The sequence below is a fragment of the Meleagris gallopavo genome, chromosome 6, assembly GCF_905368555.1.
Source record: "Meleagris gallopavo chromosome 6, MGAL_WU_HG_1.1, whole genome shotgun sequence".
NCBI lineage: Eukaryota > Metazoa > Chordata > Aves > Galliformes > Phasianidae > Meleagris > Meleagris gallopavo.
The window spans coordinates 14,723,701-14,744,573 of NC_139409.1; positions in this window are offsets into that span (position 1 = coordinate 14,723,701).

Sequence of the window (20,873 nt, forward strand, 5' to 3'; positions counted from 1 at the left end):
GGCTGCTCAAGCCCTTGGTGTTATTTTCTGGGCTTACACTATTTAGACTCAACCTGATTGCTCCTGTACTCACTCACGTTGAGAAAAAGAGCAAATGGCAGTTACTGAATTGAGGTCCCTCAGTGGTAGCTGACACCCCATTCTGCCCTCAGGATTATTAGGGCAGTTGTGCATATAAGATGCTCTTTGGGGATCGGGGACATCTGAGATCATTTATCAACTTTGCTATGGTTTCTATGGAGTCTGGCTTCTCTGTCTCCCAGTCTCTAGTCTGCAAAGTGGGGTTAATAACAATTCCATCTCCATCCCTTGTTTTACTGAATGTAATAACTTTAAAGAATAGAGAAACTCCTCTTGCAAAATAGGCTGTCAGATCTCTGTGCCACTAAGGACTAAGAAACATGATAAAATTCAACAGGCACTGTGGAAAATTGCATATCAATCAGACAAGGGAAAGCAGTGTGGGATTCAGGGCAGGACATGGACAGAATGGAACACCAGACAATAATAATCATTTACGGATATAAAAAGTCACAGGATCATAGAGAAATAGATGGGAAGGGACCCCAACAATTCCCCATTCTTTTCCACTTCTCCACTCTTTTTCCATTCACTATGGATATTTGTCTAGCCTTTTCTGAGAGAAGTCCTGTCCTCCTACCATGGATCATGCTTGACATCTGGTTGCTGCAAAGACTGACACAAAAATGTATCAGAAATTTAAGCGTTTCCCCAAGAGCTGCATCCCCATTGAGTTGTGAACCCAAGCTTCCTTTGGCCTTTTTTTGTGTGACAGTATCTGTCGAACAACTTCTTCAAGATGTCTCATGGCAGCTTCTACTGATGCATGCCATTATCTACTGTGCTGTCTCCTTGGGAAGGACCTCCACATCCAACAGGTCAGGCATTCTGTCCGCCATATCAACTTGCCTAAGAAAGATCCTGCCACTCCATGTGAACTTGCTCTCCTGAATGCTGTAAACCACCAGCACTCACAAAGGCACAAATGTCATGCACCCTTCTGAGATGTGCCTGTCCAGCTCCAGGCTTGCTTCTCTCTTTCAGTCTTCATGCTTCCTTCACACAACAAGGCTTTCACTTTCTTTCTGTTTCTCTTTAGTGCTCAAAGCCACTCTTTTAACCAAGTTATTCTTCACCCTCCCGTCTTCTCCTAACTCACACATTTGTCCACGTGCTCAAACGATCACTTCTCTGAGGAAATGCCAGCTCTTCCTTGCGTCTTTTCTTTTTTCTTTCCCATGGAATCAGTCAAGAGTAGCTTTCTCCATTCATTTATCCTCAGCTACGCAGTCCTTGCTGAGAAGCTTAGAGTATGTCTTAGGGGCATACTTTTTCATTATTATTTTCATAAAAAACAAAAACAACAAAAAAATCCAGGCACAAGTTAAAAAATGTACATCTTTTGCTTGTCTTTATCAGAAATTTCATATAGCCTGGGAAAATCTTCAGGCTGAGCCTTAGGGATGAACAAATTAAAAAAATCAAATATAAATTCAATAAATAATATAATGAGCTCTTCAAACCTTCTGGAAAAGTTTAATAAATCTGAGATACTTAGACACATGTTTATCATATAGCTATTTGTAGGAACATGGCATGTATCAAAAAAGTAAAATGTACTTGCATTCCTGTAGAGACATATTGCAAGGTGTGAAAAGATTTTTCCAGTCAACAAATGTCCTTTGCTTTCAAAGGCTGAACTATTTTCTCATATAAATAAAAGGACAAGCCAATAAGTGAAGGTTATTTCAGTGGAGAAAAGTAGCAGCTAATCCCGGAGTTAGATTTTTCATCACAGACTGCATTTTACATCTTTGAAGTTTCTTTCATTTCAGACTGAATATTGCAAATTAATCCTAATTGTGAAAAAAACACAAGATGGTTAAAACATCCTGTGTTAACAAGAATGAAGACATTGATTGAAATAAGCTTTTGAAAAGAGGCTGTTGTTTATAATACAAAGAAAAAGAAGATTATATCCCAAAAGAAAAATGTTCAATGTTATTAAAATTATATTTCCAATTTCTTTCCTTCCGTTGATTTTTATTTTTAACTGAAGGGCCAAAATATCCTCAAGACAGTTTGCTGCAGTCAGCATTTTGCAAGAAGAATCTTTCCATTGGAACACTTCCAACCAGGTCTCCATTTCAGTTCTGCAGAACATATAATTGATTTTTCCATATAGTTCTAGTCTATTAGATGTATTTAAATCTTTACAATGCTGCCCGTTTGATGTGGGTGACATATTTTATCCACTGTAAATGGTAATTTCTTCTTTCCAGTTTTCTAGATGGAATTCTGCACTTACTATCCACAAGCTGAGATCCAGACTTTGATGTTGGAATTCTTGCTCTTTCACTGTGGCATGACCTACCTATGCTTGCAGCCACACGTCTGTTGGAGTGACAGCGTGCACACAAACAGCTAATCTGGATGAGAACACCAGGCATAGCAACACAAGGGTCTATGCGGTATCCAATGCATCCTCCAGGGCCTCCTGGTGACTGCCTACAAAACACAACAATCTGGCTATAAATTCTGGGATAGAATTCAGCCCCCAGAGCCATACAGCAGAAAGCAGGGCTCTGCAGGAGAATGAGGTGTTAGAGCTCCTGCTGCTGTCAAGGGTGATCTGCAGCAAAGGATTTTCGAGAGCCTTTGGTGATTACAAGTAGAACCCTTGGCAAAATAAAGCTAAAGACAATATGGAGGCATAGGCACCTTGTTCATCTATAGGAACAAGTGAACTGACGCCACACTCAGTTTCTCACTAAAGCAACTGTATCCAGGAATTATGGGTCTGCTCTATTGTGAACTTCCCTCTGCACACACAATGAAAAATCCCAGATCTTTCTGAGGTTCTAAAAAGGATTTAAAAACACTCTTTCTTCCAGTTCATTGTTGCATATGTTAACCAGGATCAGAGCTGTTTCTATGAAGATATAAATGGGAACTGAAGACTGAAGAGCTACAGCTGTTTCAAGGTAGATTTCAGGGAAGTACCAACTTTACAGTGAGTTATTACTGTTGAAGTTTCCAATCTTTGAAGACTTGAGGGTCATTACTCTTTCTTCATATCATGCCACCACTTTAGATAGAAAGTATGCAAGATTAAAAGTATTGTCAACAGTGGACACTATTCTGCATACTACATTCTGCATACTTCAGGAGATGCAGAACAGTGTATTTCTCACTTCTTGTTCTCCCTGGTTTGAATTTATCTCCCTTTGCAGCAGTGTAATTATTGTACCATGTACCAGCAGTAGAATTAAGATGGCAGCATCAAAATACCAAATTTCACATGCATACAAAGAACTCTTTAGGCTGATTCCATTGTGTCCTTGGAGTTTTAAATGGCAAAGGCTGAGGGCAGGTCTGATGTTTCTCTAGTCTGGAGATGGACACAGGAAAACTGATATGTGATTTGCAGTGTTTGTTAGAAATTATAGAAGGTTACAGCAGTAAAAACAAAAGGGGAATCTTTCATTGTTGTTTCCTTGCAGTCGTTGAATTCAAGTGTGAACAATCTTTCCAAGCAGCCTGAGATTTTTCAGGAAATATCACTGCCAGCTGTACAACTCTTGGCAACAAAAGTCACACTACATATCTGCCTGGACCAGCTCCACGCTTGATCTCGGTAGCTGAGCGATCATTCCTACAGTATCTTCAATTCATGTGCTTATCCAACTTCTGACAGAATCTTTCATGGAGGACAGGGTGTAAATATTCCCTTGGATAATAGTTTAGTGCCAGTTAGAGTGAATGTTCCCGTATTTTTTATAAATCATAAGTGTGTTCATGAAGGAAATCTTTAAAAAAATGATCCTTTACTTGTTTGTTTACCCAGCAGCTGTAGGCAAAAGGGCTCCCAGCACACCCATTGCAAGTTGTCTGCATGACAGTTAACCGAGCGTGTGGTTATCTGAACAAACCAAATGCTGTTAAACCTGAATTTTGCAACTGTCATCTGCTCATTCACTGACTGTGTCATTCTTGTTCTCATGTCATTCAGTTATAACAATGAATGAAAGGCAAATTATTTCATCACTGGCAGAAAAAATTGATGATAGTAGCACACTTAAAATCTGCTGACTGTTAGCATGTAAATACAAACTGGCTATTGCATGAAACAGAGAAGTATGAAAGAAGACTTTCCCTGCACACACAACTTGCTGGAGAGTTCCCAGACACCCATCTCAGTGACACTAGCCAAAGTCAGGAGTGACATGGAATTGTTCTTGCATGACCTTGTTCTGACAATCTCATTTCTAAGACAATGTCAATGCTAGGAATTATGGAAATAAACCAAAAGATTTAGGGCATGTACAGGCTGGCAAAATAAATTGATGTTATTTTATGATATCTGGGGTAAAGCTTTGAATAGCTACCTGGCTATTAAGAAGGCTAGCATTTCTTTTTAGGGAAGTTGGGGTCTGAACATGATAGGATGTTGAAAATTGAGGAAAGCAGAGCCTATAAAAAAAAATCCCTGCCTTACCATAAAACACATCTATTTCAAGAGGAAACTCCTATCCCCAATTAAAAGATAGACAAGGAACAACTCCATTTGTTTAAACAGGAGAAAAACTGTAATGTGGATGCATTGTGCTGAGGACCATGTCGACCCACAAAGTGTTTGAGGAGTTCTTGCTTTGTACTATCTGGATGTGGTCCCATGGGACTTATGCCTCTGCTCTGCTGGGTACGTGACTGGAGTATATCCATGTTCTGTTGGAAAGAAACCAGATCACAACCTCCAAAGCTCCTCTGTGATCCCAGTCAAAGCATTGCATGTGGGGATGTTTTCTTCAAAAGCCTCATTAGCACTGAGGTGCTAATGAAAGCATAGCCAGCATATGCTGAAGCTCAGGGGTCTCCTTCCATCCCTTCATCTGGCATCACAGAAGCATTCAAGCTGAGGGAGATTGTCACTCCCCACTTTTATAACCTGTCTGGCAACACTTCCACAGCTTCTGACAGTTGCAATACTGATGGCCTAATTCTCCAGCTTTAAAAGGAGGGATGATGGCCTCCAGATCCATGAAGTCTGTCTGGATCTTTTTATCCCTTGAGTCCTAAAAGCAAGCAGTGACACCACAGCATACAGATTAAAATTATTCCACATTCTACAACCATGTAAGGACTTTTGTCATGAGATCTCCCCTCATAGAAACCAAGGGATATCGGCACAGGCCCTGAGCAGAGCCAGTTGCCGGCTTTGCCACACCTTGAGGCCCCCAGGTCCCTCTATGTACTCAAGACATGCTGCTTCAACTAGACAGTTAGCACTTAGGTTGTGACTGATTAAGCATGGGTTACAGAGTATCTGAGGAGACTGCCAAAATGCCTCATGATTAATCAAAATCTTAAAAAAATGCAGGGAATTTGAGTGCTGCAAAGTTTCACTCTGTTTTTCATCTCCCAGGAAGGTAAACAATTTCTGCAGCAGAAATTAATGGGCTTGGGAGACCCTGGCGTCAACAAACCTCACAGCCCTTCCTGAAGCAAATCCCTGTCCCTTTCCTAATAACTGGATTTTAATGATTGCCCCCTCTCCTGGAGCATCTTCCTCAGCCTGGTCCCTCCATCCCTGTTCCCTACGGCCATCACCCACCACCTCTGCACAACACATGGTGATTAGCAGAGAGACTCTAAAATATGGCACCTCTAGGACAGGGAGAAGGTCCGTCTGGCTACAGAAATGAGGGTAGCTGAGTCAGGTGATGTTCACAGATTCATAGAAGAGTTTGGGTTGGAAGGGACCTCAAAGATCGTTGAGCTCCAACTCTCTACTTTGGGCAGTGCCACCCAGCAGCTTAGGCTGCCCAGGGTCCCATCCAACCCAGCCTTGAGTGCCTCCAGGGATGGGGCACCCACAACATCTCTGGGCAGCCTGTGCCAGATCTCACCACCATTTCTATGAAAAACTTCCCCTGGCATCTAATCTAAATCCTCTTTTAATTTAAAACCATTCCCCCTTGTCCTATCACTATCCACGTGTGTAAAAAGTTGATTTCCCTCCTGTTTATAATCTCACTTTAAGGCCTAATTATAGCCTCCCTTGGAAGGCCATAATTAAAGAACTTTTACAGTAGGTTCAGGGGTTCCTCATTCCTTTCTTACAAGGGACGGAGTTCATGGTGTCTCTACTGTAGTTACTCATCAAGCTGTTCTGGGGAGCCCACATTGTGCTGAGCAATTTGCAGAGGGCTATCAGGAGACTGCTTCACTGTAACTGTATCTGACTGCAACCTGCTGACAGTACCTGCCTGTTTTCTCCCTGCTCAGTGCTATCAGCCACAGGATGGAAACATCTGTGAAAGCACTGTAGATGCCAGCAGACACCATGGCCTGGTGGTGCCTCACAGTGGGATGCCCTGCATTGGGGTAAAAGAAGATGCCAAAAAAACTGTGACACATGCAGGCTGTGCTTATTGCTTAGATAAACTGGATAAGTAAACACCAAGACAGAATAAACCATTTTTCTTTTAATCATTTAAGTTTGCATGTCAGTGCTTTGAAGTTTAAAACAAACATTGAAAAGAGATCATTTTCTGCATCGCAACACACATGTTGGGAAAAACTGTGGGTCTGCGAGTCAGTTACATTCTTATCTGACCAAAGCAATTGACACAGACCTGCAAAATATGGCCTCAGTTTTGGGTCTGGAGCTGCAGATGTCAGAGCTGTCCCAGCACCACAGGGGCTTTGCATCCTTGTCTCCTGCATGCTCAATGTCCTATGACACATCCCCTCAGCCACTGCTTCAGCAACCACTCTGCTCAGGGAGTCTCTTCTTCCCACAGAAACAGGAAAACGAAATGTAATGAAAGTATATGCTTTGCCGGAGTTTTGCTAATCTGCAGAGGGAGCCAGACAGGAAATTTTTGCATGAGTCCTCACTGACATTGCAAATAATATAAACTCCTTATTTCCTCCACAGCTGGCTGGAAGCTTGGCTTCCTCAACACAATGAGGGGAAATCTAATTTTCTGTTTGTTGTGTTGCTGAAGGTTCTCATTTTTACAGCTGCTATGTGAATCCCTCCACTTTTTATAAAAGGTTCTTATTTCTCCTTGCAGGCTGGTCACCTCCCAGAAAACAACCCTTTGGAGGATGTACATCTGGAGGTAGCTCCCACTGCCCAAAGCATCCCTGCTCCATCAGCAGCATCCCATGTGGTGGGGACTCAGCCAAGTGGTAGCAGCACAGACAAAACCCCTCTGACATGCCCAGCCCTCACTGCCTGCAGCCTCCTGAGCCCATTCATAGAATCACAGAATCATAGAAAGGGACTCTACGAAGGGCCCTGAAACTCTCAGAAGGGCCCTTAATGATCATTGAGCTCCAACCCCCTATGGTGGGCAGGGCTGTCACCCGCCAGATCAGGCTGCACAGGGCATAGTGTCTATATTAAAGCCCTCAGAATACAAAACTTTCTTTCTTGACATAAGAAATTTACAACTATCCATCAGCAATCCCTGGCAAGATGATGCCTTTTGGTACCTTCAGGTGGCTGATCAGCCAATTAAATGTGGTGAAATACTTTGAGCACCTCCAGGGATGGGGCATTTTCTTCTTCCTTTCAGGACACGACAGGGTCTCATTACCAAATCACTACCCACATAGAGGGGCTAGATCCAGCTCTCCTAATTATCACACAGAGCCTGTAGACTGTTAACAGCAGCCCACATTAGCATGGAGCCAAGTCCTTAGTGTGCTGTGATAATAACACTGTTTAATAGAATTAGGGGAAGTATATAATCAGAATAAGGCTGCTGTGTGTACACAAAGGCAAGATTAATACGCATCCATTGAGCCAGGGCTAAATCGATAAGTGGAATTCACTGGGAGCCAGGATAGCGGGCAGGTAAACATTAATCTCTGTGTGTGATGTGGAGTTTAGAGATCAGATGTTACTTGAAACCCGTGCAGATGCATGGGGGGCGCCACAGGCTCTGTTACCTTACACTCCTCATGTGGAGCAGGAAGAGCTGCATTCTTTGCGATTAACCCAGCCTGAACTTTGAAATGTGACTCCCAAATATTTGCGAGAATACTGCAGCTAAGACAAAGGAGTGGGATTTTAAAGGCCCTGTGGTTCTACAGTGTGCAGCTAGCTTCCTGCAGGGCTTAGGACAAGTCTTTGCACCTCCTGGGACCTCACTTGCCTATGAATTTCCTCCAAATAGATTTCCTTTGCACATCTTATTTCCGTGGGGAATTAGTATGGAAGTTTCTGAAGGGAAAAACAAGAAAGCTAAACAAGAAACTTCAACACCAAAACTAAAACTCTGGGGGAGTTTTTCTTATTTCCAAGAAGAAGAGCACAGTTGGTCACAAAACTAGCAAACATTTTCAACTTCAAAAGATGTCTCTGCCTAAATACCTGGGTACTGCTCTGTTACCGATCTCATATCCACAAATGCCAGTATTTCACCACATTTAATCGGCTGATCAGCCACATGAAGGTAACAGAAGGCATCATCTTTCCAGGGATCGCTGATGGATAGTTGTAAATTTCTTATGTCAAGAAAGAAAGTTTTGTATTCTGAGGGCTTTAATATAGACACTATGCCCAACTTTGGCTGGCCATTAAATTAATCCCTTTCTTTCCAGAAGCAATCACAAGGTATCCCAAATGATAAGCAAAGTGAGAAGAGCCCCAGGGATTCTATCATCCATGGGTGCAGAGTGCCCACATTTAGAGCAGTAGTGAGGAAGGTCTCAGCTCCTGCAGCACAGGACACTGCACTTGAATGAGCCCCAGCCAGCACAACCTACTTATTTTACCCTTGTGAAAGTGCTTTTACTTCAGAATAAAATATTGTTTTACCCTCTGCCCTGCTGCTCTGTATAACTCTAGTGTAAGCTTTCAAAACTATAACAAACCTCCTAAACAAACAGATTTTAAGTTCTGCTTCCAAATCAGGCTGGATAAGGAGAAAACAAGCTGAATTAGATGCAGGGGCTGATTCATCACCCCTTCCTCTGCTTCCTGGTCGCCTTGGCAGTTTGGGCATTCTCAGCTGTCTCACCTGCATGACAAACAGGGCTGAAGGAGTTGCTTTTGCAAGGTGCCAGTGGCCAGTCAGCCACTTTGCAAGGTGAAGGTGAGCTGCCAGCTCTCTCCTCAAGGAGCACAGCCCTGGAGGCGAGCAGAGAGGAGGAGAGGCTATGGAAACTTCCCATGGGAGGGTTGTTGCAGAGACTGAGCAGGCTCTGCTCTAACCAAGCACAAGGAAATGTATTAATGTCAGGCCCAAGTGCCCTGCTTTGTCTCATGACAGCACCCTCACAAACATCTCAAACATTTGTTTTCTTTTGTACAGCCTCACATGCCACCACCCAGCACCAACAAATAGAAGCTTCATACTTTTTAAGCAAAGCCTTATGAGGAAATATTGTTACAGTGAGCTGCAGCTCTGTCCCTCTGTCCTGGCATGGAGATGAAAATGCCTACACGGACGGCAGGCAGAGTCTGTGCAGAACAGCAGCTGCAAGAGAGGCCTGTAGCAATTGCAATGGCTCCCAGGAGCCAATGGGGAGAATGGGCCATACAGAGAAATTCAGGAGACCTCTTAGGAATTACTTGCTATGGGGTTAGTTATAGCTGTTTTATGACTCTCTGGATTGGGAAAGAAACAAGCAAGTCCTGTTTTTCTGAGGTACAGTGAACTGTGTCACTGCTGTTGCACCAGAAGGAGCTGCCGCCCTGCAAGAAGGCCTGTCCAGTAAGCAGGGGTCTTACTAAGCTCCATGAATGTGGGGCTGGCAGTCTTTGCCCCTGGGTGTGCAGCTGTTCTGCTTGGTGCCCAGCTCATAGCAGAAGGCTGCCCTGGGCTGAGCCACCAAGGCCCGCTCTCCTGGAGACCTCCTGCTGCTCCAGGCCTCTCACGGCTGCAGACTTGGCTGCTGGCACTAGCTGGCTCCACCACACAGATCGTTCTCTAAATATTATGCTTTTCAGGGTGTTGGTTTTAGCTGTTGTAATTGGCAAGTTTCCTTCATTGCCTTTAGGAGCAATGTCTTACTGATAGGAGGAAAAATCTGAGGACATAAGCAGCTTATTCCAGCCCCTACTTTGCCTCCTGCATAATGCATGCCACCCTATTACTACCGTGCCCAAAAACGGATGAGTATCGGTGCTCAGGACATAATATGTCTGTATTGACCTTGCAGAATTTTTCCAGAATTAGATTTTCTCTTCGTTCTATTTTTTTTTTTTTTTTTAATGTTCAACAGCTCCTTGGTAAGATGAGTTGTGGGGCAGGTCAAGAAGTTCAGATCTTCAAGTGTTCACGTTACATTGTCTTCTCAACACTACAGGCTGGCATTTTGAAATTCCCTCTTAAACGCCACAGAAGTATCCACTATCTTATCAGAGTTCAGATCCTGCATGCTGCAGGTCTGTGAGGTTCTCAATGGATATACTGCCTGCTCCTTGCAGAACTTCTGAAATAGTTGATCCTATGTCTGCAGCTACTTTTAGTTTTTCAGCCACACAAATACCTGGTTAGAAGAAAGAGAGCTGAAGGATGGTAGGAAGAGAGAGAGAGAGAAGATTTATCTCTTCTTCCTAAACGTTGCAGCTTTGTGATCGATGGCAGAGATGTGCAAGTCCCCTGCCCTATTCTGAGCAAAACATGCATAAGTGGAAATAAATACATAAATACTCAGCTGAGCCATCAGACGCTTACCAAGGCCACCTAGTGAGCTGGCTCACTATTCTGGCCCATCTTTCTGTTCTGCATTTGTGCATGTCTTACACCACAGGGTGCACAGCTCCGAGGGGAACCAGGACCCACCACTGCTGTGCCAACAGCAGCAGGGAGCTGTCTGCTGCATACATATCTCTGAGTGTCCTCCAGGAACTGCCAGAAAGCTTCTCAGGGTGGGATGTGTAGGGGTGGAAAGCTCTTTGGCAGGGCTGATTTCTCGACACAGTGAAGGGCTGTATCTTGCTTAATGCTAGTTGTTGGAAGTGATTAGTAACTAGTCCTCCTCAAGTATTCCTATTGCTGTTAGTGCAAGTGCAGAAAAAATGGGCACTTCTGAAGATGATTTGCACTCTTCTCTTAGGAGAGGTGGATGATTCTTTGAGTCCTCTCTTTATCTCTTTCCCAGCAGAGGCAACCTGGACCATCAACACTGGATCTTCATGACCTGGAGCCTCCTGGGAGGTGGAAGGAATCTGGCTTAGAGAGGCTTTGTGGGCTTCAGTCGAGTTTGCCTAAGACAGGAATGGCAGCACCCCGCCCTCCTCCCTTAGTTTGTTCTACAGACCTTGGCTTGCCCTCTGGGAGCTTCCACTGTAGCCAAAAACAATAGCACCTCTGGAGTTGAGCCACAAAGACATTCAGCTTCCATTTTTATGCTGTAACTGCCTCCTAGGCACCATCTGAGTATCCAGTTGAGATGAGCACTTCTTGTACTGCATGCAATATATACAAGTTACAGGATAATTTCTGTCTCCGGGAACTCAGTCTAAATTAAGACAGGACTGCAGTGAGAGATGTCACGAGAACTGGCAACAGGGAAGAAGGAGGATGGGAAATAGGAACCTTGCTACAATCTTGTCCTTCTTTTAGCACACTGCCTTTTTGTTTAAGGCAAACTTTCTTGTCTTCTAGAATGATCTCCCAGCACACCCCACATCTCTTCTGTTTATCTCTGTCAGTATCTGGTGCTTACATTGCATCTCTAGATACGTGACGCATCAGCTTCACATATGGTATTAATAAGCAGTGGGTATCTGCACAGAATGGTTGCAAAGAGCATCTGACTGATTGCATTACAGAAGGATGCCTGGAACCGGAGTTGCTTTCCCAGATGAACACAGGACAGATCTGAGAACTTTTTTCTTCATTCCTTCTCATCACATACATATTTTCATGGCTCACAGTCTGGACAAGCAGAACATCACGATGTCAACCAAGGGAAGATGTAAATCTCTTTAAGTAATTTTTAATGAAAAAAAATATTGAGTTACTCTGAGTGCCATAGTTTCTGGGTGGCTGGTTTTAACTTTAGCAATCCATACTTAAAGGGAAATTTTACAGTCTTAATACATTCCAGATGTTCTCCTAGTCCCAGATGAAAGCTCTGTCATCGTTTACTGTTAATATTTTTGTCAGCAGTAGAATTTTATTGTAATACCCCATCTTATTTGTAGGCACTATTAGTCATGAGAGAAGCTTCTTCCAAAAGTAATCCTTGGGTCACTCCTTGAGTGCTTTGTCTCACTCCATTTAATTAAAAACCATTAACTATTTGTTGTGTCCAAGACTTATCTGTATAATGCATATATACAATGACTTTTTACCTGATGAAAGCCATTTGCCTTGAATGGTTAGACTAAAAAAAATATAGTTATATTCTACAGTAACAATAGTTGGCTTTGTAACAGCTCTCTGGTGGAATGAAAACAAGAGATTCGCTTTGAAAATAAACCTCCATGAACTTGGATCGACAACAAGGGATGTGAGGGTTTACTGCAAAAACAAGAAATGCATTTCATGCTGTTAAGCTTTGATCATATGTTAGTTTCTCACAAGGAGAGCAGTATTTAAATGTGGCAATTTTGATCCTTTGTAGTGACCGATGGTCTGATTACAGAGGGAAGGGGAGATGGGGGAGCACAGCAGAGCAGATTATCAAAGCACAAGTCCTTTGGCTGGACCTCTGAGGATTCTCATTCATTGAAGACCAACTCGAGTCAAAAAGCTGGCACTGCACATCTATATAATATTCATTTAGTAAACAAATTCGAAGATGCTGTTATTTTTTTCTCACTGATATCTCTGAAGATCTGGAAGAAGCTGGATTTTGAAAAAAGAGCCCTCATTTTTCCTGTTCTTGCCACATCACCTTTCTCTTAGGGCTCTGGAGCTGCTGACAGCAGCTGAGAGGAGACACGACGACACATACGCTCCAAGTGGGTTGCCCAGTTCCTGGGACAGCTCTTCAGCACCAGCTCCAGGGTTCTGCTTTCTAGAAAGAAAAAAGAAATAATATAAAGTCTTTTCTGTCTATATTGGTGGTTGAGACTAGGTTTGCTGTGTCCTAAGGAGATGCATAGGGCCTTGGCAAGGGTGAAGCATGCCTTTAATCCTTGGCTGTGTTATCAATATGAATGTAATAGGCTACAAACAGCACTTTTAGTGACATGTCCAACATGAGACATTCTCGTGCTGGATTCTAGGAGGGAAACATTTTACAGCATGATAAGACTCTGGACAACCATGCTGAAACAAAAAAAAAAGTGCAATGTCAAATAAGACATGACCAAATGACTCTAATTGGGTTGGAACTCTGCCCTCTGTGTTTTGTGCTTCTAGTTTTGGTGCTGGGACACACATGCTACTGTGAAGATCCAGGAATATGAGGCTAACCCTCATAACCCTAGGAGCCAAGATCTATTTCAAAGTCCTTGTTTGTACCATCGAATGAATTTGAGCAGGTGCAGATTCCTAAAGCAATATAAAGGTATGTAATAAAAGCCCTAGGCCTCTTGTCTTCAGGTGCCTCATCTTCCTGTGCAGCCTATTGGCATCTCAGAATGTAATCAAAGATTTGTTACCCTTTTCAAAAGTCTTCTTTTAAGTTTACAGTAGGCTTAGACCAAGACTTAAAATGTGAGTTTAAAAGATATTATAGAGATAGTTATTACCTGGAGGCAGCATTCAGATTACAGTAATAATGAGATAAAAGTTTCTTAGGTTTCTTCTGTCCTGCATCTGCAGCTGTGGTCGGGTCTTCCGGAGGTGGCTAAAAGAAAAGCACTTTAGCTGAGCTCTTCACTGTATGAAGCTATTCAGAAGAACATAATGGAGTCACAACAAATGAATGGAAGAGGGGAATATTCTGTTCTGCAGCTATGGAGTGTGCATAATGAGCCTTCATACCATAGAGGCTTAAAGAGGTCACAGCTCGTCTGAATGTCACTGAGACACTAATATACTGTTTCTGAAACTTCTTTTGTAGAGCAGTACTGTACACTGCTACTAATATCAGTGAGCCACACTAACTATGGAGAGTAAAACTATATCTGTTCATGGTAGGCTGCTGGGTGAATTTCAGAAGGCAGCAGCCCCTACTAAGAGGACTGGGCCTTATACATACCTTCCTTTCACTTTGGCACCATCATTGTCTTTCAGGTGTTGTTATCCCATCTGAGTTCAGGATCTATTGCAATGTCTGCACAGTGATGACTGACAACATAGAATAAACACAACTGCAATTTCTGGAGGCAACCTGCACTCCTTCTTGGTGTTTGTGGTTAAGACAGCCATTGGAAAGCATCACCTCTGACTACATGGTAATTGCACATCAGTGATTGCTGCTGATATCTGGCACTGAAGCAGTTGGTACCACAGTCTGTATGTTTGGTTGGACGCAAGGCACAAATGGGGAACAGTTCTTGCAGGGCCTGTCAGAGGCATGGCATTTCCCTGAGAGACAATGTGTTTTCCTCCTAGGCATATATTTCAGAACAAATTTCAACAAATAATTCAGGTCTTCTTGTTTAAGATAGTAGTTACAGACAGGTTTGAGTACTTTTTTTTTTCCCTAATTGATTAATAAAACTCTCTGTGTGTGGAGCTTTGTCTATTTAGACAAGGAAAATGTTCCTTCTATTCCTGCCTTTGAAGAGGGAAAGTGACTGATAAACTTAATGCGTTTTAACAAATTCAAGAGTATGACTGAAAACAGAGCTTAGACTCCTTCCTAGTGCAATTATTCTTAATCACACATGACCGGTTTGGTAATTCATTTCAAACCTTCTGTCAACATTTTTTTTTCAATGAAAGTGGTTAAATTGATTAATGGAATTTTGTTTGCTGAGATCAAAATGCAAAGTCAGGTATTCAAAAGCTATTTTATACCTGGAAAGATATTGCTTTTCATCTTTTTGTTCGGCCATTATGCTTTTAAAATGAGAAACAAAGACATGACCAAATAATGTGCTGACCATTTTTAGTGTATGTTCCTTCTATATGTTGTGTGAAACACCACAGATCACACCCATCTCCTCAAGAACCTCTCCTTAATACCTGCAGCAAGCCCAATGACAATTGTGACTACTCTTACTTATCCATGAAAATACATTTCTCCACTTATTTTCAACAGGCAAGTCCTTTTGCCTACCTCCAAGAGCACTCATCACGACAGATCAAGAATGTTACCAAAGCAGCCACTATCATGGCAATAATTTACACAAGAGGTAAGGAATGACTGAAAGAGCTTAGACCCAGCCATAGGTAATGCCAGCTCTGTTTCCTCTGCACTGCCTTTGTGAAGGATAGCACAGCTCTGAGTACCTGGTCACAGCTGTGAGCTGTGAGACCTGCGGTAAGAATCATCTTGGGACAGCATGAGTTAATCTGCCAACAGGCCTTTTTAAACAGAGAGGATAATTGCTAGGCACATAATAGGGTATTTTTCCTGGAGGAGAGATGCTGATCAGGGTTTCTCCTCTCTGTGTAGCGCCTAGGTTTTACAGAGCAGGAAGGAGGAGCCTCTCTTGGACCCTTATTCTGCTCCAAACTGGCTGAATTGGCAGGCAAACTGCAAAGATGTGGTCTGCACGAAAGGGAGTCTGGCAGAGTGAAACCATGTGAGCTTCATTTCCTTCTGGAAGCAGTCTCAGCAAGTATATAGACCCTTTTATTTGTGTATTTTAATGTATTTTATTTTATTTTATTTTCTAGAGGGATTTCTTCCTGCAGAGAGTAGAAGCCTACAGAGAAACTTCTCTCTTGGACTCCTCTTACTTCACATTTCAGACATTTAAGTGCTTATTTTAAATCTTACTATAAAAGAGCGTAAGTGATGGGTTGAACTAGAACCTTAGGACTCAAGTGTGATCAGACACTTCACCACAAGAGCAGCTCTGAAGGTGTTTGCCTCTGCTTGAGCAAAGGCAAAGTGCCTGTCCCCGGGTGCAGAAGCCCATCAATACCCAGGGAAAAATCATCCTGTGCACAGAGACTGACAAAAGGCTGCTGCTTGTTCAGGATCACAAAGGCAGTTGCCACAAATGCCAGGGTCATTGCAGTTTGCATTTCATATCCAGGCAACTTGGGGGGCTGGTGTGGGCATCCCATCCATCCAGAAGTCAGCCAACATCCCAGATACTTCAGAAGTGGTCATTCTAGGTGGACTCTGCTGAGATCATCCCCTTTTTTCGCTTTTCCCAGAATGTATATCTCATTTATTTGCCAACCACAAACAAGAAATGGAGTTTCAACACAAGGCCTTTGGTGCAATGAAGTCAATCACCCTGAGTTCACAGCGTGTACTATGTTCTTCTTCCCAGTGTGGAACACAGCTTTGGAAGGGCAGCAACTTAGCATAAACCAAGCTGTTGTCTCTGGGTGCAAATGTGTTCGCGATCAATCAGCTTGTTGTGGATATCTCTTTCCATACCTTCCTTCTCCCTCACTTGTGTCTTGCTTTCAGAACAGATGGCATAATTTCCTTTGCAGCTCTACTTCTCATTGCACGCTTCTTGTCTTGCCGCTGGGGAGCACTCCCAGGTAGGGCAGCTCGTGAATAAATCTTTCCTTACTCAGTCTTTGCTCAGTGACATGTGCACCCTATAAATAGCCCAGCAATGTTGAATAAGGAGCTAATTCACCCTTAAGCATGAACAGAGTGCCATGAGTAAAGACAGCTGGTTTTGCTACTTTCGTAAAGCATGCTTTAAATAAAGGTAAATACATTAAATGTGAACTTAGCTATAATCCAAAACAAAATCCACGTAGAGTAGAAAATTCCCAGATATGCAGGACCAGCAGTCAGCTGATTAAATAGGGTGCATAAATCACTAAATGATTGTCATGTGGGGATTAAAATTTGTGATATAAAGCAATTTGATGCATTACAGGAGTTCTTGCTTCAGTCTTGTACAGTTCCAAATTCATTGTTTTGAAATAGCATTTAAAAGTTCCTTTTTCTGAAAGGAAAGATGAGTGTAACTTGCTATACATTTCAGCGAACAGCATATGCAGTTGCTCGGGACTTGAGTCACTGGGGTTACGTTTAAAAACTCTAGATGGTGGAGAGTAAGGATTTTATTTACAGTATGGACTGCTATTAGAAAACTAACATTTCTTCCCCAAGAAGGTCGTGGGAAGTTCTTCACCTAGAGCTCTGTCCAGGAGCCTCTAGTGCAATGGCAGCCATTTTATTAAAACCTCTGTTTTCTGTCAAGGAAACTTAGCACATCTTTAACTGTCAGAAATGGCTATACAAGCATGTGCTATAAGAGTCCATGTACATTTACTAACAACATGCTCTGACTTTGCTGATAACAACAAGCTCATTGACTCCTGGAGTTACCATTGCCAGCACCGCAGAGCCTTGCGCTCAGCCACAGCTGAACCCGCAGAAATGCTGCAGGAATGGTGTCTTCTCCTATATCAGCACAGAGTCAGCAATCCATCCTGGCAAGTTGCTCAGCTGCCCTGTTCTTCCCGTGGTGAAGCTTACGCATATCATTACTGTGTCTCAGCACATCTCAGCCCCGGGTTCCCTGCTAGGACTAGTCTCCTGTGCTAGCTTTCTTTTCCTCTCTTCCAGAGTATACAACGATTTGAGTTTCATAACAACACACAGTTGTTATTATACATTTCAGAGAAGATGACATCAAAGAAGCACAGTGAGGGCAGAAGATGATGAGGTATTTCCAGTAGGAGTTCATGCTACAGTCTTGGCACTGTGAAATACTATCGTTCAGAGCAGTTGTATCTTTGGTAACCTTAGGAGTTTGTGTAAGTTGATGCTATGTGTGGTGTTCTCCAACCAATGTTTAGCATGCAGTTTGAATTATTTGGCTGAGGTTCTTACGGCAACTCAGCGACAGAGGGGAGGAAGGCAGGCTGAAAATCTATGGTATACAAAAGCTTCTGAAGTTCCTGCTTGAGAAGCCCACTGTTTTGCAGTATGACACAGCAGTCCTTTGACTTTCGCTGCCCTGAGGCACTCTGCTTGTACTCACCCACCTTCTGCAGCTTTTCTATCAGGCCAAGGACCATCTTCCTTCAGCTTTGTACATACTCATTTTGATGCAGTCTAAATATCAGCTGAGATGCTAACAAAGTACAAATGTTCACTGCCGCTAGCAGGTTTGACAGACAACTGCTAATTCTGCAGGATAGCTGGAAAAAGATGCTCCGCAACTGTAGAAAGATCTCAGATGTGGAAGAAGAAAATGTAATAATGGTGGGAGAGATGCTGGGCTTCAGCAGAGGTCTGGGGAGAGGGCCTGGCTGGGAGCTTGGTACAATGATGGAAGAGGCAGGGCTGGACCGGGAGGCACAGGGAAACCACAGTGGGCAGAGAAAGAGAGGTCAGGCTTAAAGTATGAACAAACCCATGGAGAAAAGAGAAATAGAAGCAGGAGTGCATAGAGAGCACTCAAGCATCTTCCTATAGATGGCCAGGTTCCAGGTACTGCCTTAGTACAGGGCAGAGTCATTTGCAAGGATGAGTACATGGGTATATACAATCTGGGATAGACTGAGAGTGTTTCAGTACCATGGCAGAGAGACAGACTTGTATTCTGCTTGAAATCTCACATGTAAGAGCTATATACTCCCTTTCCTATTACTGCAGATCAGAGTTGTTCATTGCATATGTGCTCCTATGCGACGGTCTTTGACGGACATGCAAGAAATCATGAGACAGAGTAAGCAATAGAAGGAGCCAGATGGAGCTTCCTGGTTAGAGAGCAAAATAAAGGGGCCCTAAGAACACCATGGGAAACATGCAAAAGGAAGCAGACAGCCAGGAGGAGTCAGAGAATGCATCCACTCCTGGATGCAAGGAGCCTGGAGTGCGGGTTGGCAGGGCAGGGAAGCTGCCATGGAGCGTGACACGTGTGGTTGGTCACTGGGGTACAGGCAGTGTTTCCACGGAGCTTGTTTCTTCTGTGGTGGACTGAGAAACTGCTGCTCTGGGTCATGCTGACAATCCCGACCTCAGATCCCAAAGCAGCAGAGGAGCAGAGCCTGGAGCTGACTTTGGAGACAAGATGATGCAAGGAGGAGTTTCCTCAGGCATCAGGGAACGATGTCTGCCCCACTGCTTGGAGGTTTAAATCTTTCCTATTTCTCTTGCAGCTTTACTTTGTTTAGTGCTAGAGTGGTAATTGTTATTGCTGGTTTTCAAACCAGATTTAGTCCTCATTTTTGAAAATCTCTTCAGAAAAATACCACATTTCCACTAATTACTGCATGAAAAACATATTCCAAAGCATGGAAACTATCAGGGATATGTTTTGTTATTTCTACATCGTCAGGGATTCTCACTTTCCCACTATTTTCCTATCTCAAAACTGGATTGTTTTAGATGAAGACGTTATTTCAGGATTATCTGTAAGGACCATCTGAGATGATATCTGATTAAAATACCCCAGTTTATTTCTACAGAAGTTCCTTACATGCCGCACTTTGTTTTTACTATTTAACACATTTTCCTTTCATAGAAAGCGAGATGTTCACATCTTACATTGACTTTTTTTTTCATACTTCCCTGATGCTCTGCATTGCAATTTTTGATTAATGTCCTTATCCATGAAGATTTTCAGCTGAAGTTATTGTTTTTGTTTCACTTGGCATCTACACTTGGGAAAGAGCCAAGGGAGGAAGTGACAAATCCATCAGCTTAAGATGGGAAACCCTGTGGTTTCAGAGCTGCTCATATCTCATTAGGAGCTGCTTTTCCCCTTGGCTCACATCCTTTCATGGGATAGTTTCTCCCCTCACATCATTAAAATATACCATCAGAATGTTTGCTCATCAAAAACTGACTGGAATAAGCCTACCCTTGCCCACTATGTATACAGTACCTTGTTTGCAGAGCACAAAAACCAGCAGTCCTTAATGGACGTGGAGACTTGAGCATATGTTAAACATAAACTAGTAATAACAACTTTACAAAAAGAATGGCTCATTTGTCTAATTGCTACCTTGCTTATGTATTATTTTGCCCAGAAGGTACTAAGTCAATCACAAGTACAACCTTTTATGTATATGCTCATATTTCTGTCATATCTTTCCTCCTTTGCTCCAGGCATAGAGGAAACAAGCTGCAGTCTCTTACTCCATCTCCTTCCCCATGGACAATGCTGCATATTTCAGCATCAAAGAAAGGGAAGTTTGCAGTTTGCTTCTCTCAGCAGCAGCTCTCGGAGCCTCAAGATGCTTATTATGGGAGAAAAACAAAGGGGAATAAAAGCATTGATTAAATTGTGCTTAGTACAAGCCCTGGATAGTGATTCAGAGTAATAATAAAAACATTGCAAAACAATATAAATACCAGTGGGATTAAAAAGCCTAACCCTAAAGCAAACAAGTCAGAGCACACAGAAGGAGTGTTGTATCTAATAACTGCCCGGAGTTGCACAACACCCAACATCTGCTGTCAGAAACTCTTCACCCCACTCAAGCAGCCTCCAGCAAGCAGAGGGCATTTCACCCCCAAATCACAGCTCCCCATGGGGTTTGGTGCCTCCATGTATGTCCTCTAACTCCTCCTGTTGCATTGCAACACCAACTGAGAGCCATAGGGATGCGGCTACCTGAAAGAAATGGGAGATAAGGGTGAAGGCTTCAGGGAACCAGAGCCAGGCAGGCAAACCACATTGCTTACACAGTAAGTAAATGTGCTGGCAACTTTGCTCACCTCTCAGCACTTGTCCCTTCTAAACAATTCTGCAGTATCTGGTGCCCTTACTCTAACAACGCATCGCCCTGGGTGCTGACATTTAATCTGTTTGTAAACAGATCCATTTGCATCTCATTTTGCTGGCACTCCGTACAAGAGAAGTAAGTGATGAGCATTTC